Genomic DNA, 7503 nt, shown 5'->3' with positions numbered 1-7503 from the left:
ACAAAATGTAGAGCTATAATTAATGCAAATAAACTATATGGACAGCAGTGCTTTCAACGCATACATTTAACACATACTTTGACAGAGGAAACAGAGAAGAGGCTCAATGGTAGCAACAGGCTCCAGGTAAAAATAACCAAAGAGAAAATATCATTTCAAAGAAAAGGTCTGAAAAACAAAGCCATTTCCACATCCCAGGATATGGGCTGCAGGAACAGTGCTTTATTAAGCTCATGTTATCCCATATATATTCTACATAAACTGGTATCACTTTAACTGACCTGAATTATTTTTGTATAAAAATTCCATTTTGACCTAAGTTTATTATGTAGATATCCCCTAAAGCACTGCTAATACCACTCAAAAATCAACTTTCTAAAGAAAGATGCAGGAAAAAACATAAATGAGGATAAGATTTAAAAGTAAAACAAACCACCACTGGTAAGTCAGTCAATGCACACAGACTGCCACATAAAAAACATACAAATAAAAATCTTAGTTTTGATAAAACTATGTAATTGGATTTCTGAAAAACTGGGGTTTGTAATGATAAGATTGTTGTATGACACAGCACTGTACATATAGTTATATGTTGTATGTTGTGTGCTGTACATGTATATTGCTCTTTACTGCGGTAGATTCAGGGATTTGCTTCTAGAAAGCTTTTCTTCTGTCCACTGAATAAAATGTTTAGTAAATGAAAAAAAAAGTGAATCTTTGTTTAGTTTGGCTGAAACAATCAATTAGTGAAGCAGAAATGAAGGATAGGCATAAAATGAAGGATATTCTTGCTTTAGATTCCTTTCATACCAAAATACAGAGACAACCTCAAGCAACACAGTTTACTTTCAATATACATAAAGCAGATTACAAGGTGTGTCCCCCCAATTTTTATGTCTCCTTATTCTTCAGATACAGAACCTCCAATTTTTTTACAAAGCACAGTAACTACTAGAATAAAAAACATTTTCTCATTCTCCCTTGTAGTGAAGTTCTAATTGATATAATATGAGAGAAGTCTTGGGTGTGACTTCCAGAAGCGTCTAAAAAAGGACCAGAGATGCCTTCTTCTTCTTCTCATTCTGCTGCATGGAACATAACTATGATGGTTGAAGCTCCATTTTAGACCAGGAGGATGAAGACTAGGACCTGGGATGGCAGGTGAGAAAGCTAGAATAACCTAGATCTCAGAAAATCATGGAGACATCATACCAGGCATGAATTGTCAGTGTCTAGACTTGGACATGAGAGAAGTATTTCTTCCTTGCTTCAGCTATGCTTACTCTGGGTCTTTATAACGAGTACTAATAACTAATCCTATCCTACACAACACATGCAAGGAACCCAGGAATCTCAAGCCAAAGAGAACATAAATGATCCAGAGCCAGGCCTCACAGAGGAAAGCAGAAATGCAAAAGCTGTGAGGAACACCAGGTCCCCAGCAGCAGGAATTAGCAGGGTGTACTTCAAGGACTACATGATAACAGCACTCCAGGAGCCTGCTTCTTTCCTTCTCATCCCCAAGCAATCAACTCTCTGCTCTTCCTCTTTCACTTTCTCAGAATGCCTATGGATATCATAACTTTTTTACTCTCTCATGGCATTGTGTTAGACTCAGTGCCTCTGAGTCTTGAAAGTTAAATTTTTGGGAAGAGAGAAGAGCTAGCCAGCCTTACTTATCTTTTCAAGCTAAGTCATATCGGTACCTGTGCATGTTTCTAAGAGGTACAAAATATGACCAAAAAGTACCTTTGGGTAAGGACTGCAGGGGGCCAAGTAGTTTCTTCTGGAAGGTGATATAAATATGGCCATTGCTATGACTAATGTATCTCACACAGGATGGTCAGAATCTGTTTAAACTGTAACCTCCAGATGCAAAAGACACAAATAGGTCTATCTAAAATTCTGAACTCCACTTGAAACATTCCAAGGGTCTGACCTTGGATTTTATCCAGGTCAGAATTCAAATCCAAAATACTACTTTAAAAAGGATGAGGAGCAGAGATGGGAAGGTTATCCTTGAACAGAAAGTAAGAAGCTAAGTGATTCTGTCCTACATCTGAGAGAAATGAAAAGTCTGTATCTTCCAGAAAAAAAAAAAAGGGATCTAATCTAGAAACTGGTAATTCCTCTCTTGAGGACTTTTTCTAATTAACTGGTCTAAAGATGGCTTTTAAATAAACACGAGCTATAAAAACAATGAGGTTAATTTAACCCCATTTCTTGAATTTGTTCCATGACAGTTAACAAGTCTTGAAGCCTTAACTGTTACACATAAAGATAAAAGGCAGATGAGATTTTATATTTGTCACAATAGTGTGTTAGTCATTGGTGCTATCTACTAAGTATTTCTGGTTTCCTTCATAAGCACAAGGCAGACTTTCACTTTTCCATCCACTGAAGAATGGGTTAGCCATGTGACTTGCTTTGGCCAATGACACATGAACAAAATGGCATGCCTTACTTCCATACAGAAGTTTTAAGAGACTGCACAATTTTTCCTGTTCTATTTCCCTCTGTGGCAGTGGGAAAGACAGTACTGCTCCCTTAGAAGGGGTCTGAGGCAAAGCAGAATCCACACCCAACCAGTAACAAAGTCAACACATTGTGTTGTTTTAAGCCACTGAGATTTGGGGGTTGTATGTTAGGAAAGCATAACTCATCCTGCTTTCACATGTACAAATATAAATGCTTAAACATTCACAATTGTTTGACCACAACTACTAATATAAAGACTTGTTTCTAGTGTTGAAACTTCTTTGGATGTTAAAAAAAAATAGTATTAAATAAACTGAAACCTTAAAACAAAGGAGACCTGATTTAGCTCCAAAGTTTAGTTGGAAAAAAGTCTGTCAAGAAGAGCCCAGCGTTAGTACTTACAGACACTTGTTTACAGATGACCAAAGTGTTGACAATTACTGAGGTGAGAAGGTGAGTATGTGGGAGTCCGTGACCCAATTATCTCTACTTCTATATATATTTGAAATTTTCCACAAAAAGTTAAAGAAACAGAGAGACAGAAAGAACAAACAAATCTGAAAAAAATAAACAATAAAAATTTTGAGGTACTGCTGGTTTTAAGCACTCAGAAAGAAAAAAGTTTTAAAAACACTGTTGAAAGACTTTACCAACACTACTTACAGACAAGTTGTAGAAATAAAGTGTTTTGGAGCTACTATATTAATTATAGTAGAAAGTTGAGATGGCTCACTTGTTTTCAAAAACCATCTCCTTAATTCCTAATTAAGTTTAACCAGATAGTTTTCATGCATTTCAAAATTAGAGGATATTTTAGATGAAAGTACATTACAGCTCATCCAGGGCAACCCTGTTACTACTGATAGGGAAATTTAGGTCTAGTAACACAGGCAAAGTAGAAACTAAAACCCAGGTCCTTTGACTCTAATTCATGCAGTTTCTACCTTGCCAGGTTAGGCTATTAATCTGTTTAATATTATTTTGAATATCCAGCAGAATAAACCTCTCTTCCCATTGTAATTCTGCTTTATAACATCAGTTGGGATACCATTCACTGTAAACAAATAGAAATCACACCTCGAAACTGCTTAAACATATGAAATTGACTGACTCACATAACTGTTAGTCCAGGAGTAGAGTAGAATTCAGGGATGGCTTAACCTAGCAGCTTCAGCTCCATCCCTCTGTAATTCTCTCACCTCGGCCACCTTCTTGAGCTGGTTTCCTCTTTGGGTTTGATAAGATTACTGCAGCAGCTCAGAGCCTCATATTCACATATGACAATGTCTACACAAAGAGAGGTAGCCTGGGACAAGGACAGAAGTCTTTCCCAGAAGCCTCTGCAAACTTTCCCCAGCCTAAAATGGTAACATGCCTATTTCTAAATCAATCTTTAGCAAAAGGGATGAGACTACCATGATTACTTAGGGTCCACCACAGACTGCCACACAGCAGGGAAGAAGAGAGGCCATGACTGGCAAAGAACCACACGTCACTGTAAGGACAGGCAGTGATCCCTAATCAATAGCCTAAAGAGCCTTGGGAAGTTGAATTACCTCACTAACTCTCAATAAATTACATTATTTGTATTTGTGTGTGTGCGAGAGAAAGAGAAACGTGGTACTACCATTTTAAAATATGCACAGATACTCTAAAAGTAGTAAAATCCAAATTTATTTAAAAGTATTAAGTAATTCATAATAATTTTTTTAAAACATTTTCCTTCATTGATTTTTAGAAAGAGGAATAGAGAGGGAGAGATAGAAACATCGATGTGAGAAAACATCGACTGGCTGCCTCCTGCATGCTCCCCACTAGGGATCAGGCCCACAACCTGGGCATGTGCCCGGACTGGGAATCAAATTGGCTACCTCTTGGTGCATAGGTCGACACTCAACCACTGAGCCACACTGGCCGGGCCATAATAATTTTTTAAACAGCACAGGGCAATGGCAGTACCAGACTACCTAGGTTTGTGCCTGGCTTTGATACCTACTATCAGGTAGAGGTTCATTCAGGTGGTTACCTACATCACAAGATTATTTTGACAAAACAGGCAGCATGTAAAGGAATGAGATCAGACAGTATAAATTGCATTGGTAGCACTAAATAAATTCTAGCAATGGTCTCACACAAGTAAATTATTATGTTTGGAGAAATTTTTATATTGAAAAGAAGACATTTCTTTTTAGCTGCCCAGCATCTATTTCCCCTTCCTAATTTCCTTTTGGAGAATTACTTCTCCCCTGCCTTTCATAATCTTGCTAATACTGTAAATCTGTGTATCTACCTTTCCACTGTGGAGGCCAAAAGGATTCCTGGAGGTTCCTGAAACTAAATCCCTAGTATACCTACTATGACTTATGCTCAGCCAATCAGATGTACTCTCCAGAAGTCTCATGAACAAGTAATTTGCAAAGATGAGAAAGAAACTGGGGAAGTTCATTCATCCCAATGGTGACATTCTCTCGAGATCATTCTTGTAATTCTGCTTTCCAGCTCCCCAAAGCTGCCTTAAATTTCCACCAGTTTCCAAGCTTGGTTCCCTAGCAGTAGAGATAGTTCTGTAAGTTTCCAATTCCTTTCCAATAAATTATCTCCTGCTTAAATTAGAGTTGGATTCTGCTGCCTACACCCAAAGAATCTAAATAAGAAGTGAACTAATAAGATCAGTCACTGAAATATAGCATGAATATACTGTGCTGCGACTCAAAAGTAAAACTGGGACTCTGTGAAGATGAGAAAGGTAAGTCTTAGAAAGATGGATCAAAAAGCGAGAAGCCAGAGACTTAGATGTGAAGAGAAATGGGATAAGGTTTATTCCAGTGTATGGATGTGAAGGACTGCCCTAGAGGTCTGGAGAACCATGGTGGGAGGGGCAAGTAGCAAGGGAGGAAGAGAGCCCACCTACTTCTCACTGAAACTTTCTGCCTGGTGAAATTTTAGGGTAAGTGTTTTTATGAGATTTCTCTCAAAGATTTCTATGATATAAAGAGTTCAAGTTCACTGCTGCTATCTATACAAGAATACAAAGGGGGAGACCTTCCCCATCTTACTCTCAGTCTCTGGTAGAAATTCTTTTCCCTAGTTCAGTACACTTTAGCATATAGAAGGTTCAAATTCATGATGAAACTCTATTACAACTTGACAGTATTTAAGGGCAGAGATTAATCAGAGATTAAAGAACAATATAAAAGCAATCCTGATGGCTTGGTTCAGTTTTAAGGTCCTCAACAATTTTTTCCAGAAATTCTATTTTTACTTCCCCAGCCTACATCACTAGATCCTAGTCTACTTTGATTTGTCTACCTGTTTGCATCTTCACACCCAATCTGGATCAAGCTACTATTTTTAGCTCTCTAGAGAAAAGAAGTTTTTCCCATTCAGGGCTCAGATATACACGTTACCTGACTTTATGTTTTTCTCTGACATAATCTACCCTAACCTCTCTCTATATCTAACTCAGTGTCCTAAGTTCTCCGTAAACTCTCTCCTGTTTTCCCTGGTCTTCACAGCGCCTCTCTGTAAAATACACATCCCTAGCTTCTTCCATTTCTCAAAGTGCACTGAAAAGTTAACTTTTTAAAATGCCTACCAGCAAATCACATCCAACTGGTGATTTCTTTCCCATCTAGCTTACTAAGCATATCATCATATCCTTTCATACTCTAATTCACACACACACACACACACACACACACACACACACTTGAAGCTACTTTCATCTGGCTCAGAAATAGCTATGACTTTCACTTACGTTAAGTAAATAAATACTAGGATGGAAGTATTACTTTTCAGTGTAAACCTTTTGTTACTGTCCGAATATTTTACCACATACACATTACTTTTTCTATTTAAAAAAATTCCCATTATTTAATAATGCAAAAGAAAAAATTATCTTAACTCTCCTTACTCTATAGATAGTATTTTTATGCATGTGAACATCAGATGAGGAGAGGAGAACATCCCTAAATACCTAATTGTTTTTGTTTCATTTTGAGGGTGGCGAGTGGACAGCAGCAGCTTCTTGCCATAAATTTATGGTCAGGTTACTACACAAAACAATGCTCTTCCACTGCTGAAAGTTTAAGAGAAATCTGAAGACCTTTTCCAAGGCACTGACCCCTCAGAAAGTGGCACTGCATGTACTTCCAGGTTTCCAGGTGATAACATGGATTCATTAGTCACAGCCACTTCTCCAAAGTCTGGGAGCTGCTGGTAAATCAGAGCAGAATAGGTCAGGGCTACAGCTGAGCATTTCTGTGGGTGTGGCTGAAGTGAATCCCAGGGGATTCTACCTTGCCTGCCCTAAACCAAAAGGATCAATCCAAATCTTTTTACATATTATTGTATTATTCGTTAAGTATGAGTGTGTTTTACATAGGATATTTTCCATAATAGTAATAATAGCATGCTGTAATAATAAATTTGAATTATGGATTAGTCAAAACCTGCTGCTTCATTTAGGTCCCACTCCCAAAAGATTTATCCTTCTATTGTGAGACTGAGGTTTAAGGCACCTTCCAACCTTCCCAGTGTGTTGTACTGTTCTTCTCCTGTACTCCCCCTCACACCCCCACATCACACATGCGCATTCTCACTGACCACCTTACACAACCCTGCCCTGTGATTCTACAAAGTCTCACCTCCTCAGACTCAAGTTCCCTCCACCTCACCTTTACCCCACATTCCCTTTGCTCCTCTCTCAGTCCTTCCTCCTTTTCAAGGGGAATGCTCTCCACTTGTACACTTAATTGCATCCCTTTCTAACCCTCGGAAGCCTTGTTCCACAAATACTCCTCTCTTTCTCTCACTCACCAACTCCACCAGCTCTTTCCCAGGGTCACTTTCTGGTCAAACTGTGCCCAGAGATGAGAGTTTTGTCCCTCCCCTCTGCACAAAAAAAAAGATTCACAGAACTTGAATCACCAACATTTAAAAATCAGGATATTTCACCTGGATGATCAGGATTTCTAGCTTCTCTGGCAAAACAAACAGAATCCTCTGCCACCAGCAAGTGAGCAT

This window comes from Molossus molossus, unplaced genomic scaffold, assembly GCF_014108415.1.
Source record: "Molossus molossus isolate mMolMol1 unplaced genomic scaffold, mMolMol1.p scaffold_m16_p_6, whole genome shotgun sequence".
Lineage (NCBI taxonomy): Eukaryota > Metazoa > Chordata > Mammalia > Chiroptera > Molossidae > Molossus > Molossus molossus.
This window is presented reverse-complemented; position numbering follows the sequence as displayed.